General features: G+C 47.0%; 1 long non-coding RNA gene across 1 annotated transcript in view; it reads left to right on the top strand.

The window, feature by feature from the left end:
• Positions 1-19,190, top strand: part of LOC139226529 (uncharacterized) — an 80,821-nt gene that overhangs the window by 16,801 nt on the left and 44,830 nt on the right. Inside the window, exon 2 of the long non-coding RNA XR_011587278.1 lies at positions 6,240-6,367. This is a non-coding gene — a long non-coding RNA (uncharacterized lncRNA). The remainder of the gene's footprint in view (positions 1-6,239; positions 6,368-19,190) is intronic.

The following is a 19,190-nucleotide window of genomic DNA, read 5'->3' as shown; positions in this document are numbered from 1 at the left end:
AGGGGAGAGAGCGAGAGAGGCTGGGGGGAACAGGGAGTCTGGGGAGGGGAGGGAGGGAGAGAGCGAGGCTGGGGAGGGCGAAGGAGAAAGAGGCTGGGGGAAACAGAGAGTCTGGGGAGGGGAGAGAGAGGGGCTGGGGAGGGAGGGAGAGAGAGAGGCTGGGGAGGGCAAAGGAGAGAGAGGCTGGGGGGAACAGAGTCTGGGGAGGGGAGAGAGCGAGAGAGGCTGGGGAGGGAGGGAGAGAGAGGCTGTTGGGGGGAGAGAGAGAGGCTGGGGGGAACAGGTAGTCTGGGGAGGGGAGAGAAATGGCTGGGGAGGGGGAGGGAGAGAGAGGCTGTGGGAGGGAGGGAGAGGCTGTGGGTGGTGGGGAGGGGAAGAGAGAGAGAGAGGCTGAGGAGGGAGAGCGAGAGGCTGGGGGAGGGAGAGCGATAGGCTGGGGGAGGGAAAGAGAGAGGTTGGGGGTGGAGGGGAGGGTGGTGGAGGGAGAGAGAGTAAAGTGTGCTGCCTCCAGCTGAGCATTAACCTGTATTTTATAAAGGTTTAACATAACTTCCTCGCTTTTGTCCTCTATTCCTCTATTAATAAATCCTGTATGCTTTAAAAAAAAACAGACTTCTCAACTTTTCCTGCCAAAAGAACATAAGAATTAAAGCAGGAGTCGGCCCTGTGACCCCTCGAGCCTGCTCCGCCATTCAATAATATAATGGCAAATCGGCAACCTCAACTTTACTTTCCGGTCTCCATATCCCTCGATTCCCCGAGACTCCAACAATCTATCGATCTCAGCCTTGAATATATTCTGAGACTCAGCATCCACAGCCCTTTGGGGCAGAGAATTCCAACGATTCACAGCCCTCTGAGTGAAGAAATTCCTTACACATCTCTGTCTTATCCTGAGACTGTGCCCCCTGGTCCTAGACTCTCCAGCCCAGGGAAACAACCTCTCAGCATCTACTCTGTCAATCCCCTTCAGAATCTTGTATGTTTCAATGAGATCACCTCTCATTCTCCGAAACTCCAGATAGAATAGGCCCATTCTGCACACTTTCTCATCATAGGATCCTAACCCTAACCTTAACCCTAACCCTAACCTTAACCCTAACCCTGACCCTAATCCTCTCATCCCAGGAATCAATCTAATGAACCTTCTTCGTTGCACCGCCTCCAAGGCAAGTATATCCTTCCTTAGCTAATGAGACCAAAATTGTGCACAGTACTCCAGGTATCCCTGTACAATTGTAGCAAGACTTCCTTCCTCTTATAAGAACATAAGAAATAGGAGCAGGAGTAGGCCATTCGGCCCCTCGAGCCTGCTCCGCCATTTAATACGATCATGGCTGATCTGATCATGGACTCAGCTCCACTTCCCTGTCCACTCCCCATAACCCCTTATCCCCTTATCGTTTAAGAAACTGTTTATTTCTGTCTTAAACTTATTCAATTTATTCAGCTTCCACAGCTCTCTGAGGTAACGAATTCCACAGATCCACAACCCTCTGAGAGAAGAAATTCCTCCTCATCTCAGTTTTAAATGGGTGGCCCCTTATTCTAAGATTATGCCCTCTAGTTCTAGTCTCCCCCATCAGTGGAAACATCCTCTCTGCATCCACCTTGTCAAGCCCCTCATAATCTTATATGTTTCGGTAAGATCACCTCTCATTCTTCTGAATTCCAATGAGTAGAGGCCCAACCTACTCAACCTTTCCTCATAAGACAACCCCCTCAACCCCAGAATCAACCTAATGAACCTTTTCTGAACTGCCTCCAAAGCAAGTATATCCATTCGTAAATATGGAAACCAAAACTGCACGCAGTATTCCAGGTGTGGCCTCACCAATACCTTGTATAGCTGCAGCAAGACTTCCCTGCTTTTATACGCCATCCCCTTTGCAATAAAGGCCGAGATTCCATTGGCCTTCCTGATCACTTGCTGTACCTTCATACTATCTTTTTGTGTTTCATGCACAAGTACCCCCAGGTCCCGCTGTACTGTGGCACTTTGCAATCTTTCTCCATTTAAATAATAACTTGCTCTTTGATTTTATCTGCCAAACTGCATGACCTCACAATTTCCGACATTATGCTCCATCTGCCAAATTTTGCCCACTCACTTAGCCTGTCTATGTTCTTTTGCAGATTTTGTGTGTCCTCCTCACACATTGCTTTTCCTTCTATCTTTGTATCATCAGCAAACTTGGCTACGTTACACTCAGTCCCTTCTTCCAAGTCATTAATATAGATTGTAAATAGTTGGGGTCCCAGCACTGATCCCTGCGGCACCCCACTGATTACTGGTTGCCAACCAGCGAATGAACCATTTATCCTGACTCTCTGTTCTCTGTTAGTTAGCCAATCCTCTTTCCATGCTAATATATTATCCCCAACCCTGTGAACTTTTATCTTGTGCAGTAACCTTTTATGTGGAACCTTGTCAAATGCCTTCTGGAAGTCAAAATACACCACATCCACTGGTTCCCCATTATCCACCCTGTTCGTTACATCCTCAAAGAATTCCAGCAAATTTGTCAAACAGGACTTCCCCTTCATAAATCCACGCTGACTCTGCCTGACCAAATTTTGCTTTTCCAAATGTCCTGCTACTCCTTCTTTAATAATGGACTCCAACATTTTCCCAACCACAGATGTTAGGCTAACTAGTCTATAGTTTCTGGTTTTTCGTCTGACTCCTTTTTTAAATAGGGGTGTTACATTTGCAATTTTTTGATCTGCTGGAGCCTCCCCAGAATCCAGGGAATTTTGGTTAATTACAACCAATCCATCCACTATCCCTGCTGCTACTTCTCTTAAGACCCTAGGATGCAAAACGCCAAACCCCTTGCAAAAAAGGATAACATGCTATTTGTCTTTCTTATTGCTTGCGGTACCTGCTTGCATGAGGACACCCAAATCTCTCTGAACAGCAACATTTAAAAGTTTCTCGCCATGTAAAAAATATTTTGTTTTTCTATTCTTTCTACCTCACATTTCCCCACATTATGGGCCCAAGTTTCCACATGATTCGCGCCTGATTTTTAGGAGCAACTGGTGGAGAACGGACTATTTTAGAAATCGCAATTCTCCATATTTTTTTTTCTGCAGTTCTAGTCAGGTAGAACAGTTCTAGTTTAGAACAGAATTTTTTCTTCAAAACGGGGCGTGTCCGGCCACTGACGCCTGATTTGAAAGTTTCCACAGTGAAAATGTACTCCAAACTAAAGTAGAATGGAGCCAGTGAAGATTTTTGTAGAACTGAAAAAACCTGTTCTACACATTAAAAAATCAGGCGCAGGTTACAAATTAGGCGTCCAGAACGAGGTGGGGGGGGGAGGGGGGGGGAAAGGGAACTCATTAAATTCGACAATAAATCCTTATTTATACTTCTACAAATATTATACAAATAAATCCAACCTGAATAAACATTTATAAGCCAAGAAAATATTAAATAAACCATCTTCCTACCTGTGTGAAAGTGCTTCAGCCAGGGAGAATTCTGCAGCCGTTCGTGCCGCTGAGCGGGAGGGGGAGAGAGAGAGAGAGAGAGAGAGGGAGGGAGAGAGAGAGGGGGGAGAGAGGGGGGTGGGAGGGAGGGAGAGAGAAGGAGGGGCGGGAGGGAGAGGGGGGGGGAGGGAGGGAGAGAGAGAGAGGGGAGGGAGGGAGAGAGAGGGGGGGGAGAGAGAGAGAGAGAGGGAGGGAGGGAGGGTAGAGAGAGAGGGAGGGAGGGAGAGAGAGGGGGAGGGAGAGAGAGGGGGAGGGAGGGGAGGGAGGGATGGCAGGGAGAGAGAGAGAGGGGAGGGAGGGAGAGAGAGAGAGAGTGGGGGGGGAGAGAGAGAGAGCGGGGGGTGGGAGAGAGAGCGTGGGAGGAGAGAGCGGGGGGGAGGAGAGAGAGCGGGGGGGGGGAGAGAGAGAGCGGGGGTGGAGAGAGAGCGGGGGGGAAGAGAGAGAGAGGGGGGGGAACGGGTCGGGGAACAGGGGGTCGGGTCGGGTCAGTCGGTGGGGGGGAGCGGGTGTCTGGTCGGTGAGGGGGCGGGGTGCAGGTGTCGGGTCGGGTCTGGTCTGCGGGGGGGGGGGAGCGGGTGTCTGGTCGGCGGGGGGGGGGAGCGGGTGTCGGGTCGGGTCTGGTTGGCGGGGGGAGCGGGTGTCGGGTCGGGTCTGGTCGGCGGGGGGTGGGCGAGTGTCGGGTCTGGTCGGGGGGGGGGGGAGCAGGAGCTGGCTGTGGGAGGAGCCTTATTCACGCAGCCCCAGTGAGGCCATTCAGCCAGGGCTAGGGGCTGCATGCTTCGGGCCCCTCCCACACAGTTCGGCGCCTGGAGCTACTGCACTTGTGTGCCGACTGTAGCGCATGTGCAGAGGTCCCGGCACTGTTTTCAGCGCAGGGACCTGGCTCCGCCCCCCCACAGCGCGTGCTGGCTGCGCCGAGGGCCAGAGGACCTGTAAGTAGGTGGAGAATACCGAGGATTTTTTTAGGCGCCGTTTTAGGCGCGAAAAATGGGCGCCCAGCTCGGAGGGACGCCCGTTTTTTTTCTCGTGGAAACTTGGGCCCTATACTCCACCTTCCACCTTACTGCCCACTCATTTAATCTATCTATATCCATTTCCCCACATTATACTCCATCTTCCACCTTACTGCCCACTCACTTAATCTATCTATATCCATTTCCCCACATTATACTCCATCTTCCACCTTACTGCCCACTCACTTAATCTATCTATATCCATTTGCAGACACTTTGGGCACGAATTTGGTGATTTGGGCCGATGGCTACCGAGGTCCCTGACAGTTCTTTGGGCGGGGTTTTCATCACCTAGGTCCCTCGAAGGTTGGCAGGCGGTAAATCTTCGACATACATTGCCAATCTGGGCGGCAGCTGACGGGAGCCTGACATCAGTAGTGGGGAAAATATTGGAATCAATTATTAAAGATGAAATAGCAGTGCATTTGGAAAGCAGTGACAGGATCGGTCCAAGTCAGCATGGATTTATGAAAGGGAAATCATGCTTGACAACTCTCCTAGAATTTTTTGAGGGTGTAACTAGTAGAGTGTTCAAGGGAGAACCAGTGGATGTGGTGTATTTGGACTTTCAAACGGCTTTTGACAAGGTCCCACACAAGAGATTAGTGTGCACAATTAAAGCACATGGTACTGGGAGAAATGTATTGACGTGGATAAAGAACTGGTTGGCAGACAGGAAGCAGAAAGTCGGAATAAACGGGTCCTTTTCAGAATGGCAGGCAGTGACCAGTGGGGTGCCGCAGGGCTCAGTGCTGGGACCCCAGCTATTTACAATATACTTAAATGATTTAGATGAAGGAATTGAACATAATATCTCCAGGTTTGCAGATAACACTAAGCTGGGTGGCGGTGTGAGCTGTGAGGAGGATGCTAAGAGGCTGCAGGGTGACTTGGACAGGTTAGGTGAGTGGGCAAATGCATGGCAGATGCAGTATAATGTGGATAAATGTGAGGTTATCCACTTTGGTGGCAAAAACAGGAAGACAGAATATTATCTGAATCATGACAGATTAGGAAACGGGGAGGTGCAACGAGACCTGGGTGTCATGGTACATCAGTCATTGAAAGTTGGCATGCAGGTACAGCAGGCGGTGAAGAAGGCAAATGGCATGTTGGACTTCACAGCTAGAGAATTTGAGTGTAGGAGCAGGGAGGTCTTACTGCAGTTGTACAGGGCCTTGGTGAGGCCTCACCTGGAATATTGTGTTCAGTTTTGGTCTCCTAATCTGAGGAAGGATGTTCTTGCTATTGAGGGAGTATAGCGACGATTCACCAGATTGATTCCCGGAATGGCAGGACTGATATATGAGGAGAGATTGGATCAACTGGGCTTGTATCCACTGGAGTTTAGAAGAATGAGAGGAGATCTCATAGAAACATATAAAATTCTGACGGGATTGGACAGTTTGGAGGCAGGAAGAATGTTCCTGTTGCTGAGGAGTTCCAGAACCAGGGGTCACAGTCTAAGAATATGAGGTAAGCCATTTAGGACCTAGATGAGGAGAAACTTCTTCACTCAGAGAGTTGTTAACCTGTGGAATTCTCTACCGCAGAAAGTTGTTGAGGCCAGTTCATTAGTTATATTCAAAAGAGAGTTAGATATGGCCCTTACGGCCAAAGGCATTAAGGGGTATGGAGAGAAAGCAGGGACGGGGCACTGAAGTTGAATGATCAGCCGAATGGCCTGCTCCTGCACTAATTTCTATGTTTCTATGTTTCTATTCTCAGCGGCAAAGTTGCTTGCTGCCCGAGTGCCGCCGATGATGGAGTCGGGTCCACTGAGGGTTGAGCACCTGCAAAGAAAAATCATCAGAAAAAAAAAATCCATCGGAAGACCTTCAGGGGACACCATTGAGGTAAGTCGCTGTGAATTTTTTTTTAAAAGTTCACTAACCTTTTTTTCAGGATCTTCCTAACTACCGTCAGGGACAGACCAGCCTCCAGCTAACGGTCCAAGCCTGTTCTGGCGCAGACTCCCGCCCGCACCAATCTGGCGGCTCAGCGGGCAGGAGGTCACTTACGCCACTCGGCCGCCCGCTAACGTCAGCGGTTGGTTCCCGGCGGCTCTACCCTCCCACCCGCTCCAGCCCACCTCGAAAGTGGCACTGGGCGGATCTTCACAGGGACTGTCGGCGGCAGTGGGTGGTAAGGTGATCAAATTTGGGCCTTTTGTCTTCTCCTCACAGCTTACTGTCCCACGTAGCTTTGTATTATCAGCAAACTTGGATACATTACATTCAGTCCCTTCATCTAGGTCCTTAATATAGATTATAAATAGCTGAGGCCCCAGCACTGATCCTTTTAGCCTGCCAACCTGAAAAAGATCCATTTATCCCTTGTCTCTGTTTTCTGTCCATTAACCAATCCTCTATCCATGTTAATACATTACCTCCAATCCCATGAGCTCTTATCTTGTGTAAAAACCTGTTATGTGGCACCTTATCGAATGCCTTTTGGAAATCCAAATATACCACATCCACTGGTTCCCCTTTTTCTACCTTGCTAGTTACATTCTCAAAAAACTGTGTCTCAAAACTTAAAATAAATTGTCAAACACGATTTCCCTTTGATGAAACCATGTTGACTCTGTTTGATTGTATTATGATTTTTTAAATGTCCAGCTATTATTTCCTTAATAGATTTCCAATATTTTCCCAATGACAGATGTTAGGCTAACTGGCCTGTAGAACCCTGTTTTCTCTCTCCCTCCTTTCTTGAATAGTGGTGTTACATTTGCTACCTTCCAATCCTCTGGGACTGTTCCAGACTCGAGGGAATTTTGGAAGATCAAAACAGCCTTCTCACTTTGTCCTGCCACCTCCAAAGATGTGTGTACATACACCCCCAGGTCCCTGTTCCTGCACCCACTTTAAAATTGTACCATGTAGTTTATATTGCCTCTCCTCATTCTTCCGACCAAAATGTATCACTTCACATTTCTCAGCATTAAATATCATCGAATGCATCCTAGGGTCTTAAAAGTAGTGACTGCAGAGATAGTGGATGCATTGGTTGTAACCTACCAAAATTCCCTGAATTCAGGGGAGATCCCAGCGGACTGGAAAACAGCAAATGTAACACCCCTATTTATGAAAGGAGACAGAAAGCAGGAAACTACAGACCAGTTAGCCTAACATCTGTCATTGGGGAAATGCTGGAGCGCATTATTAAGGAAGTAGTAGCAGGACATTTGAAAAGCATAAAGGTTTGTGGGAAAACAAATTGTGAGGAGGACACAAAAAAATCTGCAAAGGGATATAGACAGGCTAAGTGAGTGAGTTGGCAGCTGGAGTATAATGAGGGAAAATGTGAGGTTCTCTGCTTTTATACTCTCTCCCCCTTGCAATAAAGGCCAACATTCCATTTACCTTCCTAATTACTTGCTGTACCTGCATACTAACTTTTAGTGTTTCATGCACAAGGATCCCCAAGTCCCTCTGTACTGCAGCACTTTGCAATTTTTCTCCATTTAAAAAAAAATTGCTTTTCTATTATTTCTGCCAAAGCGGATAATTTTACATTTTCCCACATTATACTCCATCTGTCAACTTTTTACCCATTCACTTAGCCTGTCTATATATATCCCTTTGCAGATTTTTTGTGTACTCCTCACAATTTGCTTTCCCACCCATCTTTGTATCATCAGCAAACTTGGCTACATTACACTCGGTCCTTCATCCAAGTTATTAATATAGATTGTAAATAGTTGAGGCCCCAGCACCGATCCCTGCGGCACTCCACTAGTTACTGTATGCCAACCAGAAAATGACCCATTTATCCCGACTCTGTTTTCTGTTAGTTAGCCAATCCTCTATCCATGGTAATATATTACCCCCAAACCCATGAACTTTTATCTTGTGCAGTAATCTTTTATGTGGCACCTTATCGAATGCCTTCATGAAATCCAAATACACCACATCCACTGGTTCCCCCTTATCCACTCTGCTCGTTGCATCCTCAAAGAATTTCAGCAAATTTTTCAAACATGATTTCCTTTTCATAAAACCATGCTGACTCTGCTTGATTGAATTATGCTTTTCCAAATGTCCTGCTACTGTTTCCTTAATAATGGACTCCAGCATTTTCCCAACCACAGATGTTAGGCTAACTGGTCTATAGTTTCCTGCTTTCTGTCTGCCTCCTTTTTTAAACAGGAGCTTTACATTTGCTGTTTTCCAATCTGCTGGGACCTCCCCATAATCTAAGGAATTTTACTAGATTACAACCTATGAATCCACTATCTCTGCACTGCAGCCACTTCTTTTAAGGCCCCAGGATGGAAGCCATCAGGTCCAGGGGACTTGTCCACCTTTAGTCCCATCATTTTGCCGAGTACTACTTCTTTAGTGATAGTGATTGTTTTGGTTTCTTCCTCCCTATAGCCCCTTGATTATCCATTATTGGGATGTTTTCAGTGTCTTCTACCATGAAGAACGATACAAAATATTTGTTCAAAGTCTCTGCCATTTCCCTATTCCCCATTATTAATTCCCCCGTCTCATCCTCTAAGGGACCTACATTTATTTTAGCCACTTTTTTCCTTTTTTACCTGTAGAAACTCTTATTATCTGTTTTTATATTTCGTGCTAGTTTACTTTCGTAATCTATCTTCCCTTTCCTTCTGATTTTTTTACTCGTTCTTTGTTGGCTTTTAAAATTTTCCCAATCTCCTGGCCTCCCACTAGTTTTGGCCACTTTGTAGGCTGTTGTTTTCAATTTGATACCCTCCTTTATTTCCTTAAGGAGGAGATAGACAGATTTTTGAATGATACGGGAATCGAGGGTTACGGGGAGCGGGAGGGGAAGTGGAGTTGAGGCCAGGATCAGATCAGACATGACTTTATTGAATGGCGGAGCAGGCTCCAGGGGCCGAATGGCCCACTCCTGATCCTATTTCTTATGTCAGAATCAGGGGAAGTCATAACGGGGAACAAAGAAATGGCGGACCAATTGAACAAGTACTTTGGTTCGGTATTCACGAAGGAGGACACGAACAACCTTCCGGTTATAAAAGGGGTCGGGGGGTCTAGTAAGGAGGAGGAACTGAGGGAAATCCTTATTAGCCGGGAAATTGTGTTGGGGAAATTGATGGGATTGAAGGCCGATAAATCCCCAGGGCCTGATGGACTGCATCCCAGAGTACTTAAGGAGGTGGCCTTAGAAATAGTGGATGTGTTGACAGTCATTTTCCAACATTCCATTGACTCTGGATCAGTTCCTATAGAGTGGAGGGTAGCCAATGTAACCCCACTTTTTAAAAAAGGAGGGAGAGAGAAAACAGGGAATTATAGACCGGTCAGCCTGACATCGGTAATGGGTAAAATGATGGAATCAATTATTAAGGATGTCATAGCAGTGCATTTGGAAAGAGGTGACATGATAGGTCCAAGTCAGCATGGATTTGTGAAAGGGAAATCATGCTTGACAAATCTTCTGGAATTTTTTGAGGATGTTTCCAGTAGAGTGGACAAGGGAGAACCAGTTGATGTGGTATATTTGGACTTTCAGAAGGCGTTCGACAAGGTCCCACACAAGAGATTGATGTGCAAAGTTAGAGCACATGGGATTGGGGGTAGTGTACTGACATGGATTGAGAACTGGTTGTCAGACAGGAAACAAAGAGTAGGAGTAAATGGGTACTTTTCAGAATGGCACGCAGTGACTAGTGGGGTACCGCAAGGTTCTGTGCTGGGGCCCCAGCTGTTTACACTGTACATTAATGATTTAGATGAGGGGATTAAATGTAGTATCTCCAAATTTACGGATGACACTAAGTTGGGTGGCAGTGTGAGCTGCGAGGTGGATGCTGTGAGGCTGCAGAGCGACTTGGATAGGTTAGGTGAGTGGGCAAATGCATGGCAGATGAAGTATAATGTGGATAAATGTGAGGTTATCCACTTTGGTGGTGAAAACAGAGAGACAGACTATTATCTGAATGGTGACAGATTAGGAAAAGGGGAGGTGCAAAGAGACCTGGGTGTCATGGTACATCAGTCATTGAAGGTTGGCATGCAGGTGCAGCAGGCGGTTAAGAAAGCAAATGGCATGTTGGCCTTCATAGCAAGGGGATTTGAGTACAGGGGCAGGGAGGTGTTGCTGCAGTTGTACAGGGCATTGGTGAGGCCACACCTGGAGTATTGTGTACAGTTTTGGTCTCCTAACCTGAGGAAGGACATTCTTGCTATTGAGGGAGTGCAGCGAAGGTTCACCAGACTGATTCCCGGGATGGCGGAACTGACCTATCAAGAAAGACTGGATCAACTGGGCTTGTATTCACTGGAGTTCAGAAGAATGAGAGGGGACCTCATAGAAACATTTAAAATTCTGACGGGGTTAGACAGGTTAGATGCAGGAAGAATGTTCCCAATGTTGGGGAAGTCCAGAACCAGAGGTCACAGTCTAAGGATAAGGGGTAAGCCATTTAGAACCGAGATGCGGAGGAACTTCTTCACCCAGAGAGTGGTGAACCTGTGGAATTCTCTACCACAGAAAGTTGTTGAGGCCAATTCACTAAATATATTCAAAAAGGAGTTAGATGAGGTCCTTACTATTAGGGGGATCAAGGGGTATGGCGAGAAAGCAGGAATGGGGTACTGAAGTTGAATGTTCAGCCATGAACTCATTGAATGGCGGTGCAGGCTAGAAGGGCCGAATGGCCTACTCCTGCACCTATTTTCTATGTTTCTATGTTTCTATGTGCCATGTTTCTGCCCATTTCACCAGTCTGTCTCTGTCCTCCAGAAGTCAGTCACTATCCACCTCATTGTTTACTCCATTTCCAAATTTCGGATCATCTGCAAACTTTGAAATTATGCCCTGTATACCCAAGTCCAGGTCATTAATATCTAAAGCCCGAATTCATCAAAAAAAAACTTGCTTGGTTCTGTTTTTTATAAAAAATCATTTTAATCATCTCTTTTCTCTGTCAACTAATGTTCTCCATGGGGAGCTCCGTGCTGACGATCAGTTTCTTTGTCTAATTGTATAATTGAGATCAGGAATATAGTCTAAGAACCAGAGGAGTCGTACAATCAAGAACTGTTCACAATCTCCTGGGATTCTGCACCTTTTGTGGAAGGTGTTTTATTCAAGCGTGATATATTCCCGTCCAGGGGCAGCACGGGCCAGCCCATACTGCAATATGTGCAGCAGAGCAGGTCTCCAGTCGTCTTGGTTAATCCTTGCCACTGGACCAAGACCTAACTGTCAAGCCCGTGTGGTGGCTGGTGTGCAATGGCCACCCCATGTTAAAAAAATCCATGCACCGGCATCTTCCACCCTTCAACATGTAGTTTGGGACCTAAAATGTCAGGTCCCTCATTGAAACACCTGTGACCTCATCCCTTTTTTGTGTGGAAACGGCTCATCCTCGATACGAGGGACTGCCTAATGTTATACTATATTCCCGTGTCTCAGGCTGGGCTAGTTTGCACAGCACGTCGAGCCAGGCAGATCACAACAGAAGCCCTGCTGGTTGACACATGACTGTGACTGGAACTATGAGTATTGGGGAGAAAGAGGTTGATAAAATGACCGATCCCAGTGTCATGTATGTATGCTTGGAGTTACTAGCCACCGGGGGCGCTACTGTCGGAGGTCATTGAGCTGTATGGACATGTGTGCGGGCCAGGTATATAAAGCAAGCCACCATGTAATGTGGGCCTTTTGGGCTCGAATAAAGTTGTGCCAGGTTTGCGTTTACAGTATTCAGTCTATCGAGTTATTACGTACATAACATTTGGTGACGAGGTAACTCAAGAAGCTTCGCATGCAACATGAGCACCATTGAAATTCTGGAGAGGTTTGTGGAGGGAGAGGACTGGTCGGATTTTATCGATCGTCTGGATCAGTACTTCGTGGCCAACAAAATGGAGGAAGTTACTGACACAGTTAGGCGCAGGGCAGTTTTCCTCACTGTCTGCGGTCCGAAAATCTATGGCCTCATAAAGAATCTCCTTTCGCCTGCACGTCTAACAAACAAGGACTATGAGAACATAAGAACATAAGAATTAGGAACAGGAGTAGGCCATCTTGCCCCTCGAGTCTGCTCCGTCATTCAAAAGGATCATGGCTGATCTGACCGTTGACTCAGCTCCACTTACCCACCCGCTCCCCATAACCCTTAACACACTTATTGGTTAAAAATCTATCTATCTGTGATTTGAATACATTCAATGAGCTAGCCTCAACTGCTTCCTTGGGCAGAGAATTCCACAGATTCACAACCCTCTGGGAGAAGAAATTCCTTCTCAACTCGGTTTTAAATTGGCTTCCCCGTATTTTGAGGCTTGCCCCCTAGTTCTAGTCTCCCCGACCAGTGGAAACAACCTCTCTGCCTCTATCTTGTCTATCCCTTTCATTATTTTAAATGTTTCTATAAGATCACCCCTCACCTTTCTGAACTCCGAGTAAAGACCCAGTCTACTCAATCTATCATCATAAGCTAACCCCCTCATCTCCGGAATCAGCCTCGTGAATCGTCTCTGTACCCTCTCCAAGGCTTGTATATCCTTCCTTAAGTAAGGTGACCAAAACTGCACGCAGTACTCCAGGTGCGGCCTCATCAATACCCTGTACAGTTGCAGCAGGACCTCCCTGCTTTTGTACTCCATCCCTCTCGCAATGAAGGCCAACATTCCATTCGTCTTCCTGATTACCTGCTGCACCTGCAAACAAACTTTTTGGGATTCATGCACAAGGAACCCCAGGTCCCTCTGCACCGCAGCATGTTGTAATTTCTCCCCATTCAAATAATATTCCCTGTTACTGTTTTTTTTTCCAAGGTGGATGACCTCACATTTTCCGACATTGTATTCCATCTGCCAAACCTTAGCCCATTCGCTTAACCTATCTCAATCTCTTTGCAGCCTCTCTGTGTCCTCTACACAACCCGCTTTCCCACTAATCTTTGTGTCATCTGCAAATTTTGTTACACTACACTCTGTCCCCTCTTCCAGGTCATCTATGTATATTGTAAACAGTTGTGGTCCCAGCACCGATCCCTGTGGCACACCACTAACCACCGATTGCCAACCTGAAAAGGACCCATTTATCCCGACCCTCTGCTTTCTGTTAGCCAGCCAATTCTCTATCCATGGTAATACATTTCCTCTGACTCCGCATAGCTTTATCTTCTGCAGTAATCTTTTGTGTGGCACCTTATCGAATGCCTTTTGGAAATCAAAATACACCACATCCATCGGTACACCTCTATCCACCATGCTCGTTATATCCTCAAAGAATTCCAGTAAATTAGTTAAACATGATTTCCCCTTCATGAATCCATGTTGCGTCTGCTTGATTGCACTATTCCTATCTAGATGCCCCGCTATTTCTTCCTTAATAATAGCTTCAAGCATTTTCCCCACTACAGATGTTAAACTAACTGGCCTATCGTTACCTGCCTTTTGTCTACCCCATTTTTTAAACAGAGGCGTTACATTAGCTTCTTTCCAATCAGCTGGTACCTCCCCAGAGTCCAGAGAATTTTGGTAGATTATAACGAATGCATCTGCTATAACTTCCACCATCACTTTTAATACCGTGGGATGCATTTCATCCGGACCAGGGGACTAGTCTACCTTGAGTCCCATTAGCCTGTCCAGCACTACCTTTCTAGTGATAGTGATTGTCTCAAGGTCCTCCCGTCCCACATTCCCGTGACCAGAAATTTTTAGCATGGTTTTTGTGTCTTCCACTGTGAAGACCGAAGCAAAATAATTGTTTAAAGTCTCAGCCATTTCCACATTTCCCATTATTAAATCCCCCTTCTCATCTTCTAAGGGACCAACATTTACTTTAGTCAGTCTCTTCCGTTTTATATATCGGTAAAAGCTTTTACTATCTGTTTTTATGTTTTGCGCAAGTTTACTTTCGTAATCTATCTTTCCTTTCTTTATTGCTTTCTTAGTCATTCTTTGCTGTCGTTTAAATTTTCCCAATCTTCTAGTTTCCCACTAACCTTGGCCACCTTATACGCTCCTTTATTTCCTTGGTTATCCACAGCTGGTTATCCCTTCTCTTACTGCCCTTCTTTTTCACTGGAATATATTTTTGTTGAGCACTATGAAAAAGCTCCTTAAAAGTCCTCCACTGTTCCTCAATTGTGACACCGTTTAGTCTGTGTTCCCAGTCTACTTTAGCTAACTCTGCCCTCATCCCACTGCAGTCCCCTTTGTTTAAGCATAGTACACTCGTTTGAGACACTACTTCCTCACCCTCAATCTGTATTACAAATTCAACCATGCTGTGATCACTCATTCTGAGAGGATCTTTTACTAGGAGAACGTTTATTATTCCTGTCTCATTACACAGGACCAGATCTAAGATAGCTTGCTCCCTTGTAGATTCTGTAACATACTGTTCTAAGAAACAATCCCGTATGCATTCTATGAATTCCTCCTCCAGGCTACCCCGTGTGATTTGATTTGACCAATCGATATGAGGAATTGTGTGCTCTGGTATATGACCATCTCAAACCAAAAGAAGGCATCATCATCCCACGCTATCGATTCTACACGCATGTTCGTTCTGAGGGCCAGGACGTGTCAGAATTAATCGCCGACCTAAGACGTCTTGCTGTGCAATGTAAGTTCGAAGATGCGTTGGGAGACATGCTGCGAGATTTCTTCGCATTAGGAATCAACCACGAGGTGATCCTCCGGAAGTTATTGGCTGCGGAGACGCTGGATTTGAGCAAGGCCACCGCGATTGCCCAGGCATGCATGATGACAGATGATAATTTAAGGCAGATATTATCGAAGAGTTGGAGCTCCACTGCAAGTACTGTAAACAAGATTGTGTCGTCGTATGGCATAGCTGCTTATTGCAGGGCCTACTCGATTACGTACACGAAACCTGTAGCTGCTCAAAATTTGCCAATGGGTACGAATTGTGGGGGCAATCATCGGCATCATCAGTGTCATTCTAAACAGTACATCTGTAAAGGCTGTTCGAAAGTGGGGCATCTTCAGCGAATGTGGCCACAACTGAGCAAGCGTTCTGCGACTCACCACGTGGATGATGACGACCAGTCCAGCACGGACCCAGATATGCAACCCGAGATACCCGAGGAGGAAGTGTATGGACTGCATTCATTCCTGACAAAGAGCCAACCGATAATGGGCGACTGGGTGACGTCATCAAAAACCCGGTCACTGTTTTGGAGCATTGGCAGGAACATCGGCAGGGCCCAGGTACAGAGGAGTGGGAAGGTCGGAGCAGAGGAGCGGCGAGTGTTTGTGGCGGAGGTGCGACAGATGAGGGTATGGGGCTCAGAAGAGGCGAGGGCTCAGGGGCAGCACGGACCAGCCCACACTGCGATATGTGTGTGCACTAGGTCCGTGCAGCAGAGCAGGTCTCCAGTTGTCTTGGTTAATACTTGCCACTGGACCAAGACCTAGCTCTGTCAACCCCGTGTGGTGGCTGGTGTGCAACGGCCACCACACGTTAAAAAAATCCACGCACAGGCATCTTCCACCTCCTTAATTGGAGTTCAGGACTGGAACATCGGGTCCTTCATCGAAACACTTGTGAACTCGTGGAAGCAAGTCATCCTCATTCGAGGGACCGCCTATGATGATGATGATGATTACTGTTGGGTAATCATGTTGTTATGCCTAAGAAAGGCAGAGAGAAATTTGTACATGATCTATACAGCACTCATCCCGGTATTGTCATCACATGGTCTCCAGGTCTCACATACGGTGACCTGGAATTGACTCTGATCTGGAATCATGTGTGCATCAGTGCAACACTTGCATGCAGGTAAGCAAAGTACCAGCAGAATCTCCACTGAGTCTGTGGTCGTGGCCATTCAAACCATGATCGAGGATCCACATCGACTTTGCGGGTCCTTTCCTGGGAAAGCTGTTTTTTGTTGTGGTGGGTGCATACTCCAAGTGGATAGAGTGTCATGTATAATTGTCATGTATCTAGACATGTTACTGCCTGTACTATTACATATGATGTGCCACCAGAGGGCACTACTACGGGAAACTTGTACACCAGCTGAATGGTCACGAAGGTGTGCCACCAGAGGGCGCTGCAGTGGGAGACTTGCAACCAGGATCCCCACCCAAATAACGTCCAGGCAAGTGAGTCAGCAGTTCCCTGCGCACTGCCAGACGACTGCCTCTCAGGGAGCAGCAGCAACCTGGGGCGCAAGAAAAGGACAGGGGGGTCACAGGCATCTGTAAACCTACCCGACACTAGGAGCAATGGCAAAGACCCCGAGAGCAGGCAACTTGAGCCAACCGGGTTCCCACTGCCAGCACTGGACACCGCGCCACCAAGACTACCTGGACATCACCCAGCAGTTCTGGAACTAGTTTGTCCTCATGCACCGGTGCTGACGCCAGAACTGAGTCCAAGTATGTATCAAGAATGTACCTCACCAGTCAAATGTACTTGCCTCACAATTGTAGCACAATTGTAGCACAAATGTATATGAATGTAAGTAGCGACCGGCGTAATCTGTATGTGGGGGGGAGAGAATGGAGTGGTCATAGACTCACAAACAGAAACCACCAGCACCTCTACTGCCAACGAAACACCACCTACTCACCCAAGATGAAAACTGTTGTGTATGAATAAAGAGTCTGACCAGATACTGTGAGCTCAAAGTAAAGTGTGACCGTATCTTTTATTGCAGGTCTCCAGAGTGCTTCTGCAGCCTGTGAGACCTCCTTAAGTACAGGTGTTCCCAAGTGATTGTGGGATCCCTTGGGACTCCAGGAGATGAGCCCTCTGGTGGTTAAACAAGGTATTTACAGGTTTACATATAAAACAACACTCCTCTTCCCCAAAGTCAATAGTGTAACTATTTACAAGGTGAGTCGGTCTGGGGCCTTTCTTTCCCTGGTTGATAGTCTTGGTGCAAATGCTGGCTTTGGTGAGTTGTTTGTTGGGCCCTCACTGGGCTGCTGTGCAGCTGGCCTTGCTGGCCTGGTGTGGTGAGTCCTGCTGGGCTGCTGTGGGTGATGGGTTCTGCTTCGTGGTCAACCACTATGTCATTTGCCACTGGTGTGTATGTTGGGGGGTCAAAAAAGGTAGGGTCTAATGTGGGTTGCTCTGGATAGTCCGTGAATCTGAGTTTGGTTTCTGTAGATGAGTCCATTTTAAAGTTTGACCCAAAACACCCTACTCCCCTCTTTGGCCACGACAGGTGTCAAGTGCCGGGAAGCCACTTGGGACCTTGTCCATAGTTCAACACAAATACAGAATCGTTGATCTCAATTTCGTGTGACACATTTGCGCTATCATGATATGTACTTTGTTGTACCTGTTCGTGTAGATCAGGGTGTACTAACGAGAGCCTTGTCTTAAGTGCCCTTTTCATTAGCAGTTCAACGGGTGGAATCCCAGTGAGCGAGTGGGGTCTCGTGTGGTAACTAAGCAGGACTCGGGATAGGCGAGTCTGCAGTGAGCCTTCAGTTACCCTCCTCAAGCTTTGCTTGATTGTTTGCTATGCCTGACCATTGGATGCTGGTTAGAACGGGGCAGATGTAACAGGTTTGATCCCATTGCGGGTCATGAACTCTTTGAACTCGGCACTGGTGAAACACGGCCCGTTGTCACTCACAAGGACATCAGGCTGGCCGTGCGTGGCAAATATGGCCCACAGGCTTTCAGTGGTGGCAGCAGATGTGCTTGCCGACATTATCTCACATTCAATCCATTTGGAGTACGCATCTACAACCACTAGGAACATTTTTCCCAAGAACGGACCTGCATAGTCGACATGGACCCTAGATCACGGTTTGAAGAGCCAAGACCATAAACTTAGTGGCGCCTCCCTGGGTGCATTGCTTAACTGTGAACATGTGTTACATTTGTGCACACAGGACTCAAGTCCGCCTCGATACCGGGCCACCACACGTGGGATCTGGCTATCGCTTTCATCATTACAATGCCTGGGTGGGTACTGTGGAGATCACTAATGAAAGTGTCTCTGCCCTTTTTGGGTACCATTACCCGATTACCCCACAGAAGGCAGTCTGCCTGTATAGACATTTCATCTTTGCGCGCTGGTATGGCTTTATCTCTTCCTGCATCCCTAACGGGACACTGGACCAGCTCCCATGAAGCACACAGCTTTTTACTAAGGACAGTAAGGGGTCCTGACTCATCCAGGTTCTAATCTGTCGGGCGGTAACAGGTGATTGCTCACTCTCAAATGCTTCCATTACCATGACTAAATCTGCGGGCTGTGCCATTTCCATCCCCATGGTGGGCAATGGCAGCCTACTGAGAGCATCGGCACAGTTTTCTGTGCCTGGCCTGTGGTGGATGGCGTAGTTGTATGTGGACAACGTGAGCGCCCATCTCTGGATGTGGGTCGATGCATTCGTATTTATCCCCTTACTTTCAGAAAAGAAGAATATCTGTGGCTTATGGTCAGTTTCCAATTCAAATTTGAGCCCAAACAGATATTGATGCATTTTCTTTACCCCATAAACACACGCTAACGCTTCTTTTTCAATCATCCTATAGACCCTCTCAGCCTTAGACAGACTTCTGGATGCATAAGCAACCGGTTGCAATTTCCAAGATTCATTAGCTAGTTGAAAAAATACACCCGACGCTGTATGATGACGCATCACATGCTGTACCAAACGCTTACATGGATCATACAAACAATCTGTTTGAGTATAACAGCTTTCTAGCTTTTACAAAGGC

Source organism: Pristiophorus japonicus, chromosome 16, assembly GCF_044704955.1.
Source record: "Pristiophorus japonicus isolate sPriJap1 chromosome 16, sPriJap1.hap1, whole genome shotgun sequence".
NCBI classification, from domain to species: domain Eukaryota; kingdom Metazoa; phylum Chordata; class Chondrichthyes; family Pristiophoridae; genus Pristiophorus; species Pristiophorus japonicus.
This window is presented reverse-complemented; position numbering and strand designations above follow the sequence as displayed.